This window comes from Anas acuta, chromosome 3 (genome assembly GCF_963932015.1).
Source record: "Anas acuta chromosome 3, bAnaAcu1.1, whole genome shotgun sequence".
NCBI lineage: Eukaryota > Metazoa > Chordata > Aves > Anseriformes > Anatidae > Anas > Anas acuta.
In genome coordinates this window covers 86279734-86301089 of record NC_088981.1, presented here as the reverse complement: position 1 = coordinate 86301089, position 21356 = coordinate 86279734, and the positions used below count along the sequence as shown (strand labels likewise).

The 21356-nt window shown below is 40.4% G+C and overlaps 2 long non-coding RNA genes across 3 annotated transcripts in view; one reads left to right on the top strand and one right to left on the bottom strand.

Annotated features, from left to right (window-relative positions):
• LOC137854583 (uncharacterized) overlaps positions 1 to 20963 on the bottom strand; it is a 29941-nt gene extending 8978 nt beyond the window's left edge. Inside the window, exons 1-3 of one of the 2 annotated variants that reach the window (XR_011095278.1) lie at positions 12225 to 20963; positions 7054 to 7238; positions 5615 to 5796 (exon numbers count right to left, since the gene is read on the bottom strand). This is a non-coding gene — a long non-coding RNA (uncharacterized lncRNA). The remainder of the gene's footprint in view (positions 1 to 5614; positions 5797 to 7053; positions 7239 to 12224) is intronic. The other variant, XR_011095277.1, reaches the window with a different exon arrangement.
• Positions 9017 to 21356, top strand: part of LOC137854582 (uncharacterized) — a 28411-nt gene continuing 16071 nt past the window's right edge. The window contains exon 1 of the long non-coding RNA XR_011095276.1: positions 9017 to 9528. This is a non-coding gene — a long non-coding RNA (uncharacterized lncRNA). The remainder of the gene's footprint in view (positions 9529 to 21356) is intronic.

Here is a 21356-nt window from a genome sequence, read left to right as displayed (position 1 = left end):
CGATGAGGGTGGTGAGATTATATAGAGAGGATTCCAGACCTAGCAACTTTGGAAAATTTGAATCAAACTTGAACTTCATTAAACTTTCTGAGTTTCTTTCCTGAATTTTGGAAATATCAATGCTGTACAATTTCTCCCACGGCTTAATGCTTTATTTTTTGCAGCCATGGGGAGAGATGCTAAATCAGTTTGATTCAGAGTTAGCTCTAGAGAGCAACTTCATCTCAGGCACAGATGCTGCTGAGTACTGTAATAAAGCCAACAGTTTTGCGCCTCTGAGAGACTGACCTCATTGCAAAGGCTTAAGATGCAAGGCATTTTAAGTGCTGGGAAAATCATTGTCAGCCAACTGTATTGGGAAATATTTGTGTCTGAGTGAAGGGTAGCACACATTCTTGTGTAGATGAAGAAAGATGTATGTTCATCTGGCTGTACTTCAGAGCACTGTATGTACTTCTCTGTATCTAGTATATGATATGTACAAATGTCTGGAACTGGCAGATACTATTTTTTGTTAAACATTTGGTGCTACCTACAATCATTTCATGTTTTATCACAAACCCGGGGATGTAATAGAAAGTCTGATAAAAGCTGGACATCTGTTTGCAAGAGTCAAATTTTGAAACAACAGGAAAACAAACAAGAAGTAGATGCAAGCTTCCTGATGTAAATACTCAGAAGACGTTTTACCTGCTAAACTGAGGCAGAAGCACAAGGGTCTTCTGAGAGCCCAGTTTTGAGGGCTCAAGATGGCTCAAGTTGCTAATTTGGCCCAAGGTTTGTTATTGTGTATTGGGATAAAAGAAGGAATATTGATCATCTTGGTGTAATTCCAGAAGATTCCTGCAGAAATTTATTAGAATTTCCTGTTTTTCTCTTTCTCTTCCTTTCAATTTTGATGCTGAATGTGAACTTTCAAACCAAAATATTCTTGAAAGATTTCTATTCTGAGAATGTTTCACGAAAAGTGTATTACATACCTTTGCAGTGTCATCATCCATTTATGGCAATGATTTCATTCTGTAAAAATTGTAATTCACTCTAAAGTTAGGGAAAATACCATAAAACATTGCTGGAATTGCAGAAAAAAATGCTAAGTCTAACTCACCTACCAGAAGCTTGAGCATTTCAGTAAGTTGACATTCAAATTTGATTAACATATTCCGGATTCACTGAATTGTGATAGTTTTCCTCAAATGATCTTCCTGACTTCATTTAATAAAATTAAATTCAAGAATTATTTAATCTTTGATGTTTCAGAGACTTGATGGGAGGTGGGTGGGACACTTGCATTTCTCCAAACTCTTTTGTTAATATTGGAAAAAATAATATTTGAAGTTTTTGTCACTGTATAGTGTAGGGCAGTCCAGTTATGGTAGTGTCTATTGCTTAAAAACCTCAAAGAAATCAAATGCAAGAGTGTATCAAAGTCATAAGAAGACTGGAGAATGTGGCATTAAAATTCAAACACAGCTTTGGATTCTAATGAGAAGCAATATTAAGATAGTTGCTTCAGAAGAAAAAGCTTCTGAAAAACAAACAAACAAATAAAAAACAAACAAAAAAAACTCCCAAGGAGAAACAGCTGTTTTTGACCTACTATGTGTTTATCAGTTCATGACATTCCATTTTCATGGCCCCAAACTCATAAAACAATGAATAATATCTTTAATACTAACACATTAAAGCATTTTTTTCAATAGGCAACTCCAGTTAGACTACTGATGAACTGTATGTTAGACATTGGTTTCAATTCCTTTGTTGTATCAACACCACATAATACCATGATCTGCTTTCCCAAGAGTGCGAATGAGGTAGTGTTAAATTAGTTTGTAGCCCAAGTTAGTTGCCAGTCCCTGAACAACAAAATGTTTCCATTCATGTTAGGAATCATATGGATCACATTTCAGGAAAAAACCCTATGGATTAAGCTAAAGAATTAGAGCTCCAAACTGTATTTCTTTGGGCAAAGAAGATTTTCTCACCAATTCCTGCAATATGAACATACTTAATATGTGCTGAAACTGTGCTTGGCACTGTGTATACTGTCTTGTAAAACAGTCCCTCCCTTCAGCTGTCTATAGACTGAAAAACAGACCAGGAAAAGACTAATTATTGAGAAAGCAGACAGCAAAAGAAATTCAAATACATTAGAAAAAACTTAGCTGCAAGTCTTGAAATGAATGACAAGTACTTCATTTCAAGAGTTTCTATATCTATTGAGTCATTACATAGAACTGAAAAAGTGAGTTTGTAGACTGGTGTTATGGCATTTCTTTCTTCCTTTCTGAACTCATCTGAAGTCTCAACCCTCACCTTGAAAAAGCGTCTTTACCTCAGAAGATATTGAATGACTGCGCGTATTATTTTTTTTCTCAAATTTTTAAAGAATGCCTGGCAATAAAACTTGTTTAACACATTTAGTGGTCCCAGGGAGCCAAGTATCAGACCTCCTGCCTTTGCCATTCAATGTGAAGAATGATGTGTTCTCCAGATGACAGTAGATCAAATTGTCATGGTACTTAGAGATTCACCCAGAGGTGCTGAGCAGCCTTAAATCCCAGGCATATCAAAGGAGTTTAGGAGCACTCAGGAACTTTGGAGGCTTCTAGATGTGTCACTGGCATAGTGCATGCTTGGACTGATGAGCTCTGTTCACAGGCTTAGTTCTGTTCTGGGGCAGTAAGACCTGACATCTAGCTCATGAATCATAGCTTTTCCTTGTCTCCTGGGCAAAGTGCTGACATTTAAAATTCCAGAACAATAAAAAACTTGGTCTTTTAGTAAAATAAAATAAAAATTAGTGTTTTCAGCTTGCAGGGTCAACGATGTGTTCTTCACTGAATTGGTCATGTTCCAATGCAACCTGAGGCTGCCAGGAGAAAACACTGGCCTGGAAGTCTGTTAAGGAACCAAAAGGGGTGACTTTTTTGTCTCCCTCATTGCCCTTAATTGATTAAGTGTTGGTAGACATACCTTGAAATATTTTCAAAACTGAAAGTTCACAAAGTCTGCATTGTGAGCCAGAGGGTGGGTGACAGTATTTTGGCCTACCACCTATCCCCATGAAAATCTCATACAGATCAAGTTAAGTAGCCTAAACTGCAGGAGAGCAGTCCTCCTCTGCATGTCACCATAATGAAGCTGCTACTGCTATCTAACCTGGACTAACCTCTAGAAAACATGGATGTAAGTAAGGTAGAAGGAACAGAATACCTAATTTATTTTCTGTGGAAATAACAAAATTTAGGAGATTGGAACAGACCCTGAGGTGAGAACCTACTACATACACAGTGGTACACAGTTTTATGAAACCTACAAGCCCTCTGATGGAAAGTTCATGGCTATCGGTGCTTCTGAGCCTCAATTCTATGAGCAGTCAATAAGGAGTAAGTAGCTTGGAGTTGTTTCACATCAGTTAAGCATGATTGAGTGAGTTCTTTAATACTTTATGATGCTTCATGACATTAGTTATATCGATTTCTTTGTGAAAGCCAAACACTTCCTGAAACCAGTTGGGTAGTATGGTAGCAGTTCAATTGATTTTCTTCTTCTAGTAGTTGATTTCTTTGGTTTTTAACCCTTCTTCATCTTACATTCCGATACTACACTTAAATTAGAAATTTTATCCCGAAATTATGGTAGTGGTAGTCTGTGACGTGGCTTAAACATGAATCAACTATTTTTTGAAATAATTTTATTCAGAAAAATGTGAATATGCTTTAAAAGGAAGATAACTTTTTTATTATTACAAAGAAAATTGCAAGCAATTTCAGTTATTTATGCTATAAAATTTTTAAAGACACTTGAAATTATTTTAGAAATTGAAATTATTTTAGAAATGTTCATGGGACATAGATCTTACTATTTCCTGATGATCTTTTTATAAAAACAAAGCATTCCATCTATCTTTTTCCAGTAATTCCCATCACAGAATTGGAGTGTTTTGTGAGTGTGTGTGTTCAGCTACGGATAAGATTTTTTTATATTTGACTAAATACTTTTAGAATATAACTATAAAATAAGATTTGTCTGCTTGAAAAATTAGAACGGGTCATGCTACTTGTTATTATAAGAAGGATACAAAACTATTAGAGAGTGTCCAAAGGAGGGCTACGAAGATTGTGAAGGGTTTGGAGAGCAAGACCTGAGTAGCAGCTGAGGTCCCTTGGTTTGCTCAGCCCAGAGCAGAGCAGGCTGAGGGGAGGCCTCATGGCGGCCTGCAGCTCCCTCACGAGGGGAGCGGAGGGGCAGGCGCTGAGCTCTGCTCTCTGGGGACAGCAACACGACCCGAGGGAACGGCATGGAGCTGGGACAGGGGAGGGTCAGGCTGGGGGTTAGGGAAAGGGTCTGCACCCAGAGGGTGCTCAGGCACTGGGACAGGCTCCCTAGGGCAGTGGTCACAGCACTGAGCCTGGTAGAGTTCAAGAGGCATTTACACAATGTTCTCAGACATATGGTCTGATTATTGGGTGGTCCTGTGAAGAGCCAGGAGTTGGACTTGATGATTCTTGCGGGTCCCTTCCAACTCTGGATATTCTATGATTTTTTCCTTATAGACATTTTCCCACCCAGATCTTTGCCTACTCAACAGCTGTTCTCTGCCAGGCTTTTCTGTATCTTGTCCCACCATGTAGCAGCTTCCTCTTGGGGTTGCCCTGAGGACTCCTGTGCAGATTTCCTTCTCCTTTTCCTCTGCCTAATTTTTATTGCCTTCAGTGTTGAGGCTTCTGCTTCCTAATCTCTATAACCATCTAGAAATTACCTCTGCTAGGAAATTATTTTTTTCCTTAAAGGAATGTGTTCTTAAAAATAAAACTAAACTTTCAGGGTAGACTCAAGAAATGAGTAATATTTTGGCACATCACCAGAGGTTCATATTCTCTCCTTCTCTTCTTTCTGTTCAGTTCCATTAGGTAGATTTTCAACTCACTTTAAAACATAATTGGAAATCATGTCTTTGTTTGCCTTTTTCACTCCCCCCCCCAAACAAACTAACAAAAAACAAAACAACAACGAAAAAACACCAACAATTAATCTTGCTACTCTGGAAATATGAAGTACTCCAAACAAATTATTATGGGTAACCAGTGCTTTGACCATTGCCCTTATTTTCACTATGTTCTCTCAGCCATAGCTTTTGACTTCCTCAGTTTATGCCACCTGTGGTAAAGACAACAGAATCCTTGCATTATGCAGTAGACACCTGAAATAATCCTGCGTTTTCCTTCCCTTCTTCTATGTACAGCAACTGAGCTCAGTTTATCCTATTCATATTTAAAGGTTTTGGAAACTATAGACAATAAAGTTATTTTTCCATTGTCTGGCTGTTTTTCGTTGTTTTTGTTTGTTTGTTTGTTTTTTCTCTCTCCCCCTCCCTTTTCTTAAGAAAAGGACCAAATGGTTACCACACTGTCACCAACATCTGCTGCTCAGTTGCTTAATCACCAACTTGAAAAGCCTCCTGGATGCTTCTCTTTCCCAGCGCTTGCTTGTCAGCTATACATAGCTTTTTTTTTTTTCTCCAAGCTAATCAGCTTGGAGAACCCATGAGGATGACAAGTGTTAGTCCATTTCCAAGGAAGAAATAATAAGAACAATTAAACCTTCTCACCTGGTGGCTTCCGGGGCAGTTGAAGTCACAAAGGAGACTTCTAGGCAGGTTTCTAGCCCTGCTGAACCTGCAGCTTCGGCTGCTCTTGGTTGGAGGGAGGAGGAGGTGACAGCCTGGTGCACATCTGGCTGGGGAGGGGCACATGGAGCTTTGTGTCAGTGTGAAGGCTCACTGAGATCCTGCTGAGGCCAAGAAAATGCTGGTGACACAGCTGCAGAGGAGGATTTCCAGATCATGACCTGAGGCCTGAATTAACCCAGGCAGATGCATCAGATGACCCCATCTGGTTGTTGATTAGTGCCCTCCAAGAACAGTCTGGGAGTCTGCTTTATTTGCCCTCCTTTAGTCTCTGTTGGAAAATTCCTCTGCATCCACATTGTTCTGCTTATTAGAAACCTTCTCCTAACATATAGCCTAAAATTATCATTCATGCTTGCAGACTGGAACACTAATGTGTTGTTGGGCTGCAAAAAACAGCCAGAAGAGACACTTCCCAAGAAGAGGTTATCACTAACTGAACTGTGTGTTTCACTAGCTTTTAAAATGCATCTTGTGTGCTCATTTTTTTCTAAACAGTTAAATAACGCTGTCTGTTGTGACCACTTTTCTTCTTTTGATATGCAACCCAAAGTGAATCTTCTCAGATGCCACTTTATCCCATCTCTTTATCTCAATACTATCACTGGATGAACGAATTTCAATGCACTTTCTGTGGGACAGCTACTTTTGGGGCCATGGGAGCATGCTGACTACTGAAAGTGTCTCAGAGACAAAGACACACGTGTAACACAGAATCACAGAATCACAGAATTTTCTAGGTTGGAAGAGACCTCCAAGATCATCGAGTCCAACCTCTGACCTAAAACTAACAGTCCCCACTAAACCATATCCCTAAGCTCTACATCTAAACGTCTTTTGAAGACTTCCAGGGATGGTGACTCCACCACCTCCCTGGGCAGCCCGTTCCAATGCCTCACAACCCTTTCAGTAAAGAAATTCTTCCTAACATCTAACCTAAAACTCCCCTGGCGTAACTTCAGCCCATTCCCCCTCGTCCTGTCACCAGGCACATGGGAGAACAGGCCAACCCCCACCTCGCTACAGCCTCCTTTAATGTACTTATACAGAGCAATAAGGTCACCCCTGAGCCTCCTCTTCTCTAGGCTGAACAAGCCCAGCTCCTTCAGCCGCTCCTCGTAGGACTTGCTCTCCAGGCCCCTCACCAGCTTCGTCGCCCTTCTTTGGACCCGCTCAAGCACCTCGATGTCCTTCTTGTAGCGAGGGGCCCAAAACTGAACACAGTACTCGAGGTGCGGCCTCACCAGAGCCGAGTACAGGGGGAGAGACTCTATCAGTTGCATTTTAGGTTTAGAGAAAACTGGGGTAATAAGTGAGCTGCAGCATAGTTCAGATAGCTTGGAGAGATTCAGTGAGCCTACCTGAATTATGATTGTCTCATTTGTTGCCATGCTGGTGGAGGTATAAGCAATGAAGGCAGTTTGATAGGAACCCCATGGAATTAAAAGGAAGGGCTTTTTCCACAAGGATCCTTCAGCAGTGTCATTCCCCACTGTAGTCCAGGATGAGTGAGGAGGAACTTCAGGGCAGTCAGTGTGTCCTGCAACTGTTAAAAAGGATCCGAAGTAAGTTGTCCTGTTTGCTCTTCACCTGTTGTGCGTGCCTTTCTGTTTGACTCATTTTCCTTTTCCTCAGTCTGATGTAATTTTTACAGATGAGACATAAATGGAAAGATTCCAGCAGAACTCTAGTAGCTTTTTCCATTGACATAATGCTTTATGCTTTTAGAACTGTTTCAAGTAAATATGATAGTTAATAGAGATAGTCAACAAATTAGTAACATAAGGCACTTTTGGAGGATGAGCAAAGACCACCCAGCATATCACATATTTCTTCTACACACATATATTCCCTGCCTTATTCTAGCCAGTTGCTACACAAACAGCTCTAATATTACAGTCCTGTTTTATCAATTATGTCTAGATTTGCCACAATCATAATTAAAAAGCGTACTATATGCTTGACCAAAGAATCACGGAGATCCCAGAAAGAATAGAAAAGAGGGCTCCTAGTAGCTGATTATTATTTCTATTTCTTCCATGACCACTTGTCATACCTGACGTATTTTTCTAACCAGTTCTTAAAAGTTTCACATTAGCCATTGTGCTTCTTCAGTCTCATATCTAAAGCAACATCAAAATTAAATAACCAATCCTTACCACTCATATTCCCTAACAGATAGAGTTCTTATTCCTTGAGATTCCCATTCTGTGCCCCTCTTGAAACCAATGAAGGGATGACAGTTCAAACTGGGGATAGGTTTTAACGTTCCTGGGTAAAAATATCTCATTCCTGGGTAAAAATATCTCTGGAATGTTTAATTCCACAAATTCTGCTGGCACAAATGAGAGCTGCAAATTCTTACCTGGGCATTAAGCATCATTGAAATGTATTTTTTTTTTTTCTTTATAACTGCAATAGCAGCCACAGAAGAAACCTTTCTTTTCAAAAGTCTTGAGAATCTACTCCTCCTTTTCTTTCATGCATGACTTTTCATTTATGTAGATGCTCATAAAACATAGCCCTTCCAATGCTCTGGCACCTTTGGCAGACTTTGAAGTATAGAAAGACGATCATTTTGCATTTCCTTGAGCTTAGCCGCAAAACACAGCAAGACCAGAGGGAAGGAAATGAGTTCAACCCTCTGCCATCCGCAGGGCTTATGTCCCTCTGTCGCCCACCCACCTCCTCACAGGAGGGGAACATGATTCCCTCTCAGAGACAAATGACTGCATGTGGCTCCGGGTGAAAATAATTTCCAAGACATTGAGCCCTAATAAAGAATTTCTAGCTCTGCCTCTGCTCTTAGGACAGTGAGGCTCAGCAGCAGCACATTGCTAAGACAGCCTGGTGGGCTGCCTTGGGGAAAGGAGGACGTCTCTTAGGGAAGATCTGACTTTCTGAGACTGGTTTTAAAAACTGGGCCTGACAGACAGCCTGTTGGCAGTGCAAATCCACAGAGAGCCCACATTTGGTGTGTTAGTGGAGGGAAATGCCTTTTCAGAAGTGGGGGGCTGAGCTGATTAGCTGCAGTCTCCAAACAGATCTTAACTACAGCCCTGTGTCAGCACAGCTCAGTCACCTAATCTCCAGCTGATGCAGGCTCAAGAGATGGTTGCAAAATTCATGTCCAAAAGAAATGGGCACAATCTTTCAGCAATCCAGTAAGTGGAAAAAAAGCAACCTTTGCTATAGTGCTTGCTAATCTTTGTCTGGGAGCTGGGATGCTAACCAGACACCCCGATTACAAAACCAAACAGGAAAGGCCAGCGCACACCTGTCAGGAAACGAGCAGAAAGCCTGGCTCTTCCCATTGCTGGATGCCACCAGCCAGTACTGCCCGACTGGAGCCAGCTCTGCTGTGACCCAAAATGCCACATAATGCAACTGACAGCTTTGGGCAAGCTGAGACAGCAAATATAACAGTCTGTGCTAGGGTATTGTTCTCTCAACATCCCGCTACCCTCAGTGCTTCAGCCTGGAGGCCTTCAGAGTTGTGGATATTCCACACACCTGAAACTAATGATGAAAAGACAACATCTAAGGCCCTTTTATGAGAATCCCACCTTCATCAAGAGGACAGTGCAGTGGGAGGGGAGTAGGGGAGTTAAATGGTTTTCCTTTCTCCCATATCTGCAGAGGAGTAGAGATGAGGAGCAGAGGTAAAAGGAACAAATGAGTGACCCCTTGTTCCTTCTTAAGAAAGAAATATTTAGGCTCCTATCTTCAGAGATCTGGGTTATGATTCCTGTGTGGATGGATAAGAATGGCAAAAATCAAGGCATAGTACCAGAGGAGATGGAAAAGGAACAGAAGGCCCTGTCCTGGAAGCACTGGTGAGATTTGGTGTTTTCCCACTCAGTGCTGTTTGTTTTTTTTTTGTTTGTTTTTGATGCTCCTGTGCTGAGGTATCTAGCTTGCATCACGCATTGTGTAGTGATGTCTAGTACCTAGACCTGGTGAGACGCAGAGCATCCAAGACCCTTTCTGGACTTGGTCTTAAAATGTATCAAGTTCATGTCTGATGCGTAAGGGTACACTGCCTTCATTGGGACCCACTGCCATCTGCAGTCCATGCCATCAATAAGAAATAAATGCTAGGCTGGTTCCAGTCAATAGAACCCACAGCCCAGGCCATTCTCAGTCCTCCGAGTGACAGGTCTGCCTTCCAGCAGGGCTGGCAGATGTGAGTTCTGGGCTCTCCTTGTCTTTGTCACTCAGGGTGCAACTCAAAATGATAGCTGAGCTTGGTGAAGCCCCCTGAGGCTGGGTCTAAGCCTGCTGCTGCCTTCAGAGCCCACGGGGCTGGAGCTGGCTGTTCCACAACCACGTGCCAGGGGCTGGTGCTGGCCTGTGTCCCTCCAAGCTTCATCCTCTGGAATATTGGCCCAGGGAAGGGCTGTGCAGAAGATGAAGCACATCTGCTTAGCCTGCATTTTTAATCAGGAGGGATTGTTTTCCATGGTGAGGGCTGTGTGTGTGCAGGCAAAGAAGATGTCCGTCTGGGTTGGAAGAAGTAGGCGCCTGATTTCACAGCTTGGATGCGTATATATATATATATATTTTTTTTTTTTCTTTTTTTCTTTTTTAAATCAGTATTTAGGTGCACTTCAAGCAAAAAAAAAAAAAAAAAAAAACAAATCCTGTAAATTTTTTTTTTCTGCTTTTTGTTTTTTATAAATATTTCCAGACAGGGACCCTATCTGTAGCATTTTACAGTTAGGGAGGATGGAGCAACAGTTCAAAAACTGGCATTATGTTCTCTTGATTTCCCATCTATTCCCATGGGGATTTAGAGAGGAACTGCACCAGACACAGCATTTGGCAGATTTTGGTCATTATTTCTATTTCCTTCTGTTTTTCTTTCTGTTTGATCCTGATGAGGCCGGTGTTGAGGAATTTGCCACCAGTGAAAGGGTTGCTGAGCTTTCAGGGAGGATGAGACCATGAATGTTTTGTGTTTCTCCTGGATAAGAAAGGCAAACAGCATCCACAGTAGCCTTATTTAACCTATGCACTACCCCTCAGACAGCCTGAAATCAGGCCTGCCGAGATGGCAAAACAGTGCTGCTCTGAGTCTGCAAAAATAATTAGGATATTCCGCTGCTGCAGGGACTGGGTCCAAGCGAAGACAATCTGCCTTTGAACGCAATCAAACATGAGCTTCTGCTCCAGAGGCTGGGGGGGAATGCCAGGAGGACAATTTGAGTGCTGGTGGGATGTCTGGTGACCCCGGGGCCAGGCAACGTGCCAGGCTGCACTGACCCACTCAGTCACCACCACCGCCTCCGTCCCTGAAAATGCCAGGGCATTTTGAGGTTTCTCACTGGGACTTTTGGTTTTCTAGTATTTAAAACATGCCTAGACTGTTATCTTGGCTGCTGTTACCGATGTTAATAACATTTTCTAAGGAATATAATCATTTACCTTGAATTATTACAACAAATTAGCAATGGGAAAATGGTAATGTTCCAGTATCATCATATTTGTTTATTGTTTAAAACACATTAGGACAGATCCTGTCAGTTTCTTTCTTGGGTTGAAGAAAAGAAAGTTTACAAATACTGTGGCTGAGCAGCTGCTAGACCTCTTGTCAGTATCTGTCCAAGCTTGGATCTAACAGCTTTTCACTGTCAAGGTGAAATTCTCAGCTGCAACAGTGCTGGAAATTTGCTCCTCGTTCATTTTTTCCTCTAGGTCCAGGAATGAAATAACATTATAAAAAATGCATCTAAACAAGCCTGGAAAAATATTTGCTGTAGTACAGAAAGAAGGAGACAAGAACGTTTGCAAACCACAACAATTTCTGTGCATATGTAATCAAATCATATTTGATTGGCAATGTGTATATTTCCTCCAGGCTCATTCCTCTACAGCAGTCGAAGTACCGCATCGTTACAGTATTATGCTTGTGTGCTTTTTTTCCTGAGACAGGTCTTGTTTGTTCTCTTCTCTAAATCAGGGAGCAGGGACTCTTACTCGTGATTTATTGTCCCAGCTACTCTTAAAAAATGCAGGCTTACAGTCAGATCACTTTGCTGAGTTAAATTATTGGTTGAGTAAATCTGAAGAATGAAAGAAACTTGAGTGAAAAATCTTACCAATATTTCAGTGTCCTATCTGAATAAAGCTCAGACTTTGTGAATAGCTGAGTCCATAGAGCACATATTTCACAACCCTGGCATTAAATATATTATTTCCTTGAAGCAGAGATTCTGATAAAGTAGAATCAATTGGATTGCTTATAACCACGTTAGGAGCCACCACCACAGCTGGGTATCATTGCCAGTTGCATTTCCATGGTATCTGAGGTATTTGCTACCTTGCCAGTCATTTAGAAATGAGAATTTTTACTTTGTTCTTCTGTCAAGCCCCAAGATATCTCACCAGCCCAGTAGATTGAGCTAAAAGGTATCTGGCAGTCAGCTACCTATAGTTCCCATTTTATTGCTGAGGATGGAGACAAGAAGGGCTTTCCTGCCATCCCTTGATGAATACTCTCCCATGGCTTGCAGACCTCCTGGCCCCTTACCTTGCTGCCCTGGTGACTCCTCTCTTGATCCCTCATGTTATAACACAGCAACATACTTGCAAGAAAACAACAAAACCCAAACCACTCCTGTTTGCAGATGTCAGGGAAGCCGGGCCAGCATCCAGCAGGCAATGACCAAGTGTTAACAAGCTTATAATTTGCAGAAGCCCTCTGATGTCTCTGAGAGGGAGGCCGGTGCTTCCCACCCCCACGCCCCACTGGGAGGGTTTCTGGATTAGTTTTTGGATTAGTCACATTGGAGGTGTCAGAAGAGCAGAACAAAGGGAAGAGCTGGCTTTGATTATGAAAGGATGGTGCCTAAAGACATCACTTGGAAAGAAACCCATCACCTTGAGAGGCAGAGAGCACCAGAGACTTTAATCTCCATGTGTTTCGCTTGGGCCACAATGCAGACATCACAGAGAGGGTTACTGCAGGAAGGGCCAGCTGCTGATAAATGAGCTTCATAGCAAGGGCTTCTTTCTGGGGATAAAGCTTGACCCTGTTCTAGTGCCTGGGCACTTGTGCCCTTGGCCCAAGACTAGAGGATATTAACCATGACTGGCTGTGGGTGTAAGCAACTTGTAGAATGGTGATTCCTCTGTACTCTCTTTTCCTGACTTGTCAGAGCAGCAAGGAGGATTTACACAGAACAACAATGGATGTTTCACAGGGATAGAAATCAGGGACGTGGCTGCTTGGAAAACTTCAGCATGAAACTGTAAAAAAGAAAATTAAAATTTCCTCTAAAGAAAAAAGAGGAAAAGTGCAGATTATGTTTCAGCCAGCAATGTCAAATGTTGGGGGGAATTGCTTCAAGAAGGCAAGTGATGAAAGAATTGTGGTTTTCTATGAAAAAGGAAAGAGAAAAATTTCCAAGAAAAAATTTTCCTAGTAAAAAATGTACTTTTCCATTAAAAATGAGGAAAAAGATTAGATCAGACAATTCCTCCCTAGTCTTGGTTAGGCCTAGTATTCCTGAGAGGACGTTATCCACTAGGTGTCAGTCTATTGCCATACAATAAAAACAAATGAACCAGAAAAGTCATCAGGAGTTTTTTCAGGATGAGAATATTTCCACTGAACTGTCTCCTGTTAAAAATGTTGCCAATAACTCCTTAATTTCTATAAAATTCCTCAGCTTTAGATTTCCAGAGTTTTTCAAAGTGATTGCAACACATTCCATGTACTATGCCAGCCAGATAGTTTTCCACTACCACATCTAACCCCCGACTGACCTTTGGTTCACCAGATCTTTAAAAAGTTTTAAGCATGTCTGAAGCATACAAGAAGGTTTTAGAAGCCCCTCCAGCCCCCCCAGTTCAGTTTACGTTCTTATTGCTTTTCTAGTGACAGAGGAACAAACCCTTATTTTATTGAGCTATGAGTGCACAGCAAAAATTTCTTTCTCAATATTTTATACAGCCAAAGTAAACATCTTTCTCTCTCAGAACTACCCATAAAGACAAATGGGTTGTATTCCATGAGGTATGGCATTTCAAAATTATCTATGATTCTCCTGCTCTCAGCAATCATTCTTTTTGCAGCACCTGCAGGTGTTGCAGGCAAATGCCAAAAATAAGTCATTGTAGATAATGCCTACTGAAAAGGGTGTTCTTCCCACTGCACTTGTGGCAAGTGCTGTGATGTTGTAAATTGCTTACATTGACTTTCATTCCTGGATTGACTTCTGTGGAATTTATGGCATTTATATCACAAGAAAATGTGGCCAATGATTTCTAAACTTTGTGGTCTGGGTGGTAGGCTATTTAAGCATATAATGCTGCTCATGCCTGCATCAGCATTGTTTGTGCCTGCTTCACTATTGCTTGTCTTCCGAGAAAAATTAGTAAGATTTACCTCTGACAGTAAATGCAATGGGAATAATTACTTAGACCCCAGCTCAGAACGGTACTCTCTTTCCTAACTGCAAAACCAAATTTTTTGGGAGACTTGTTCACATATTTCCCGTACTGAATTAGAAGCTGAATTTTCAAAAGATAAAAACTCTCTTCCACATGCATATATGGTACTAGCAACATGGACAGTTCAGATTTTCTGTGTTTGGCAAATCAACTTTTCTTAATAGCACACAGAAGAAACTGGCTAATATTTGAATTACAAAAACTGCTCGAACATCCAGGTTCAAGCCTTTTCTTGATGTCTTGATGCTCAGTTGAGACTCCTCCATGGACAGAAGAAATTTTTTGTGTTAAGAAATGTCATAAAATGTTTCTGGAAAGTCTTTTTTTTTTTTTTTTTTTTTTTTTAACAATTAATATGTACCCAATATTTGCAGCTGAGTTTCATAGGCTTGCATAACTCTAGCACTCTTTTATAATGGATTATGAAGAAAAGATTCTTCCCTTTGAATTTTCAAAAGTAACAATATGCTTATAAATTTGTGTTTGCAGACTGAACAAATCAAGAAAGAAATAAACAGACCAGTCCATCATAAAACTTCAAAGCCTCACCTTCCTTACAGAAAACATGATTGAAAAATGAGAAATGTACCTATTTGTATTAAATAACTATTTGTATTAAATATCTTCATGTTTGCTGGGTGGTGGACGTCAAGCTATGCTTCACACTAATGGTCTCTGAAGAGACCAAAGGACAGTTTTGGGTGGCTATTGGACTTATGTTGGTAATGAATAGAATGTATTTGATTACAAATATCGAAGCCTTATCTTCCCCCAACAGGTCTCTATGACTCAGCTGTAGAAATTAATCTTTTTGATTGCCAAGAGAAGTGGTTGGCATAACAAAGAGATGTAAAAACGTAGATAGTAAATTGAGTATCTTGGTGTTAACTGGAGTTCAGTGCCAAGAAAATTGTCAGTAACGTGTCCTAAGAAGCTGTACACACATAACTTGCTCAAAAGAAGCCTAAAAAAATGAGGAACAAAAGTCTGTGAGAAAGCACTAGCGAAATACATGTTCTGACTTACGAGCAATATTTCCAGCCACATTTGGCTTTCATTTACAAGTCGTGCTTTCCACATGGGGTCTGTCTCACAGGTGTAGTGTGTTCCAGACAGCAGAGATCAAACAAAATTGAATAAATCTGCCTATTGAGACTTAACATATGATGTATGCTGGAAGATATGAGACAACACCTTTGGTCCTCTGTAGTTATTCATATATTGGAACATACTGGTATTTAAAGAGGTTCACTGGAAAACAGTTGTTTAATTTGCTTTAACCTAACACCTACCTTCAAACCATTGGTGGCATTTTCCCTGCAATTGCTCCAGTTTATATGAGCTACGACCCCTCAGGTGGGGCTTTGTTTTTCAGCTTGTCCAGGGCCATTAGACTGGCTGTTGGTGACAGTAATTTCTCCCAGGCCTTTGGGAACACGCAATAAACAAGCAGTTAAAACAACAGGAGAGGCAACCCAACCCTGCTCCTTTCCTGCACTGTTTCACTCTTGCATGAGCCCTAGCTTAGAGGGTCAACAGAAACTCCTCTCACAAAATTGTCAAGTACCCTCTAGTACTGGGAAATTAATGGTGCTTTTGGCTTCAACGTTTGTTGAACATGCTGCAAAACCCTTTTTTAGCTAGCCAACGGGGTTAGACTTTGCTTGTGAAATCATCTGGGAGCAGACTTTCTCAATACAAATACTTTGAACTCTTCCATTGACAAAAAATGGATTGGCCAAATGCGTTCTTCTAAGTAACTTTCTTTTAGATTTGGCTTCGGGGCTAAGCAGTACCGAAAAGATTACTTCCAGAGGTGCTTGACAGACTAATGCTGCAAACGGCTCCTGTCCGAGGTTAGAGAAATCCCATGTACGTGTAAGCAGACACTGTGATACTGTGGGCAGTAAAGACAGAAAAGAGAGGCGGGGGAGTGGAGTGGAACACTTTATGCAAAAGCTGTAATGCTCTGCTACGATATTAATTACAAAACAACAACAACAAAAAAACAAAACAAAACAAAACAAAAAAAACAACCCTTTGAATCAATTTACTGACAAAAGGAAGTAAAAGTATCTGGATAGATATTTAAGAATGAAACAAGTTTATCTGCCAGTATGATCTGCCTTTAGATAGTTGGAAAGGAACATGAAAGGGTCTGACTAGCAGTAACCTTTTGTTGAAGTCAGGCTGAGAGGGAAAGCTATTGTGTCTGAACATCAAAGATATGTAAGAGATGCAAGACAAAGTAGAGATATTTTACAAACATTGTTCTTGCCTTAAGCAATATTTGGCAGACTAAATGAGATTCTTCTTGAAGATGTGAATTTAAGCTATCTTTCAGATCCAAAATATGGCCTGAAATGAGATTATATTACTGATTCCTCATATTAATTATATTCAATAAGGATATATTATCATTTGATAGTAGTCTGGTGCAACAAAGAGTTTGAGGATGAGTTTTCTGCTGCCAGGGCAATGTTTAGCAAGGTTGTTTTTTATGAACAATAACCCAGGAAACAGTATTCCTCCTGAGATTTTTCAGAATGGGAGACTGTGACACAAAATTCTAAGAATGTCACAAAAAAATAAATGAGTAGGTTTTCTTGGCAATCCTCTGTTGCTCTTATATGGGCCAAAATTCCTCATTATTGGCAGCCTCAGGGCAAACTGGTGCAAGTCAGGGTTGCTGGGACAGTGCAAGGAAGTTTCGATAATGACTACTTGCACTGTGTCAAGTTCTCATCATTGCTGATTCATTTCTCACTTTCCGAAATATTAAAGACAACATTTTTTCCTATTTGGATGGCAAAGTCTATTTGAGTTAATTAAATCAGAGGTGAACGGGACACCAAGTGATATCACAGACCGTGTCAGTTGTGTCTTTTATGCAGGGGACTTTCCCAGTACAGTCTGCTTGGAACATGGAAGAGAATTGAAAATGCTGGCGCTTCCCCCATCATTTTTGGCATGTGGGATGAGTAAGGCCCTTCCAAATGTGCCATCTTTGTCAGGACAGGTGTGGCAGCTGCTCGCAAGCCTGACTAGGTAGGTCAGAGAAAAGCAGCCTTAGGGTTCAGACAAACAACAAAATTGGTGGAGTTTGACAAGTTATTGCACGTCAGCTGAGCCACAATAATTCTGTGGGTGTGCTTGAAGCATGTCCCAGACCTAAGTTATTACAGTTCAGCTTAACCCTATTTCACTACAGGCTAAGATAACTGCAGCATCTGAATTAATACTTCTTCAGCACTTCAGAACAAGTTTGAAGTTATCTTCAATACTTTGCAGGAGGAGTTATAATACAAAGTCAATGGGAATTTTGCATTATGATTATAGCTATGATATCATATGGTTATGAAACATGCCTTCCACTGTTCAAGACTAAATAGTATGTCAAATTTCACCATCAGAATATTTCTACCTTAATTTGCCCAGAGAATTTAGCAACCCAGTTTTCACACCTAAGCAGTCCTCTCCAATTCTGCTTGGTGTAGTTGCTTTCCTCTCTCATACCTGCATATAACATTGCTTATCCAACCTTCAGATTTGATTATTTGAGGAAGGACAACAGCTGGTAAATAACTGAGATAAAGGTTTTTGTAGCAGGGATGTTATCTGATGCAAAGGTTTGTTTCACAAAGGCTATTAAGAAGGATGAGTTTGATTGCTTTGTACAAGGATAGCAAAGTATGATCCCTTTAAACTTAAATTTGCTCTGCTTTTGTTGGTTTATATTTAGTAACAGCTTTTTCTTGTCAGGTGCTTACATTTCAAAGTGACATTATTTAGTACATCTGATTGTATAAGAATTGAAAACTACATCACATAGGGAGATGCACAGTTTTGCAAAACTGAAATTTGATTTTCTTGCTGTTAAGGCACATAATGCAGTTATTTCAACCATCTGTGATCACATTTTTTTTTTTTTTTTCATATAGTTATTCATCAGCAAGCGGATAGCACTTGCTATGCTATGATAAGCCATTTTCATTAAGAATAGCAAAGTTAAAGTTTTAGGCTTTCATAGCATGACTTCATGAGAATCCAGTGAGGTCAAAACATAGTAAGCAGCTAGCTGATTCCCTGAGGTAACATTGATGGAGAGGAAATTGAACTGCCCACATGCATAAGACAGCTTTCCACAGATTTTCCATTAAATGTTCTGTCAATTTGCTGAAGTTTTCTTTACTTGTTGAAAGCAGCCAAACTAATGTTACAGCAAAGAAGAATTAGTTAGGGGTGAGAGAGTAATACCCTAGGAGTTTCCTTTGGATTTAGGAGTTTCTCCTTGACTTTTTTTTTCTTTTTTTTTTCTTTTTTTCCAATTTCCCAGCCAACCACGAGATAAACTGATACCTGCTTTAGTGCTATATGCAGTGAATGTCCTGCAATACCAAGAGATTTTATTATTACTACTGTTATTTTTTAAAATGCTGAAAAACTCTTCGGATGTTCTATCTTTTTGTTTTTAATCTGTATTCTAAATATTGCTGGAGGAATGAAGCTAGCTTAAGGGATGGTTGCTACTGGTGTAAATACAAAACATGAAAAAAAGAGTGAGAATGTGTAGGTATGTCTGAAAACACAGAAAGGAAACATTGGAATATGCACAGCAGTTATTTATAAAGTACACTTTAAACTGTAGTCACTTGGGGATGCTCTTGAGTTGTATTTCAGCTTTGGAACAGATAACTGGCAGAAGGGAATATATTACTTAATCGTTCTTCCAGTTTCACTCCTCTCTCAGCTGAATTCCGAGTTTCAGATAGTGTCCCATCATACATCTCTCCTGGGTCTCTCCTGCATAGACTCAGTGAACAAAGATAGACTCACTGTGAGTTCTTCTGTGCCAGAAATGATCAACTCTGGAGGTGGGATTCATCTCACTGTTTCCAGCCATCTAAAAATATCCACTGAAAATTAGATGGTCAGACTCTCTTCATTGTTGCTAGACAGAGGCCCTTTCAGAGAGTATTTTATCTCAACCAACTCTAAACTAGGTAGCCTTCTATACTTTGACCACTAGATGAGTATTTTATACTCAATTCACTTTTTTTTTTTTTTTTTTTTTTTTGTGCCCCTAAGTCCCTTTTCACTTTTCTGGCCATGTGGGCTAATCCAGCTCCATGTTGCATGTATGGTACAACAAAGCCAGGATCTACCGAAGATACTGGTAGAGAGGATATCTCCTCACCTGGAATTCTGTGTCCAGTTCTGGGCTCCCCAATACAAAAAAGACAGGGATTTTCTGGAAAGAGTTCAGCGGAGGGCCATAAAGATGATACGGGGCCTGGAGCCTCTTTCTTCTGAGGAAAGGCTGAGAGACCTGGGTCTGTTCAGCCTGGAGAAAAGAAGACTGAGAGGGGATTTTATCAAAGTTTATAAATACCTCAAGTGTGGGAGACAGAGGGATTTGGTGAACCTCTTTTCAGTGGTTTGTGGGGACAGGACAAGGGGCAATGGCCACGAAAATGGAGCACAGGAAGTTCTGCACCAACATGCGAAAGAACTTCTTCACTGTGAGGGTGACAGAGCACTGGAACAGGCTGCCCAGGGAGGTTGTGGAGTCTCCTTCTCTGGAGATATATAAGGCCCATCTGGACGCCTACCTGGGCAACCTCCTCTAGGGAACCTGCTTTGGCAGGGGGGTTGGACCCTATGATCTTTGGAGGTCCCTTCCAACCCCTACAATAATGTGATTCTGTGATCCTTTCAAAACAAGAATGAAGAATATGACCAAATGTTCAGAGATTTATGCAGTATCTCAGCTGTAACAGGAATCTAAGGAGCTAAGCCATATCTTGAAACTATGATAAAAAGGGCTCTGTCAGATCTGCCCTCAGGCTTCCAAGGCTTCACTTCACACTAGGCATCTGTGGCTGTTCCAAGTAAATACGTTTTCTGAAATTATAACTGCTAAGATCTGTTCCAACACATTGCTGCTCACCTGAAATGGTTAAAAATAAATTATTGTATTGATTAAAAAATCTAGTCATTTCTACCTAGCATGCAAGGTCAGGGAATCCAGTCACATTTTATTTTTCAGCATATAGACCCTCCTGTAGCACCTTTTTTTTTTTTTTTTTCAGATGTGTATGATCTTCAGTACCTTGATTTCTTTGGAAGCAAATATATTTGTAAAGAATAAACACTCACATGTGCTCTTTATGTTACATGTTTTAACAGTGTGTAACAGAGGAAGCTACCTTTGTGATGCCAGAAAATATGCCTTCAATAAATTGTGTTTATAAGAAAATAGCTACAAGTTACACAACTGATGATTTTGTATTTATGGGAACTCAGTGGGAGGCTAGTGACTTTTAAACCAGACTCAAATATGGAGGTCTTTTTGTTGGCAGTGTCCTGTCCTTGCAAAACGTATGCTTGAAAGATGTAATTTGGACCTTACTTGTTTTTTTGGCCTCATGGTCTGACTAATAAGACAGCCCTAGGATTGGCAGAAGTTGAATCAGCACCAGTTTTCCTTGAATTCTGAGTATGTTCATGCACCTTTTGTCTAGGCATGATTTCTCAGAGTTTGTTCTTGTTCAACAACAATTTGAATGTGAGTCAGCAGACCCTGTCTGAACCAATTGCTGCAGTTATACTGCTCTAAGATTCTCAAGTAAATGGCTTCGAAAAATTTTATTATCTGCTGGGAGCAGTGTAAATATCGTTAAGCAAAGTCAATTAATGTCAAACATTATTTTCACACTGTCTTATCCTGAGGGCTTGTTAAACTTGGTGGATTGCATGGGGTTGTAAGGGAAACAGAGGGCAGTAATGAAGTCAAAAACGTTGAAAATGTTGTGTTTGACCTCTTCAACTGATTCTGAGGAATTTTGATCTTACAGGCAAAAAAGGTAGTCTGAGGGCAACTTGTGAACTTGCCAAATCCTGTGTCTCAGTGTTGATGGCTGAGCCACTCCTGTCATTGAACTGTCACTGAGGCTAATCTGAGCCCTTTTTAAAAAATTATTTTTTATTTTTTATTTGCAGTCTGCTGTGTGTTGATTAGTATTGCTGGCACATAATGCCACTGTGATATTTTCCGTTCCTAGGGCCTGCAGGCTCCTCTCTGGCTTATGTAGAATAGATTGTCATTGAAATGAAAGGGCCATGGCAGTTTTATCCCTCATTTTAGGCAAAGAAAGGAAAATGATGAATCCAGCTAGAAATGTTCCTAAGCTTTCAAAAACAAAAT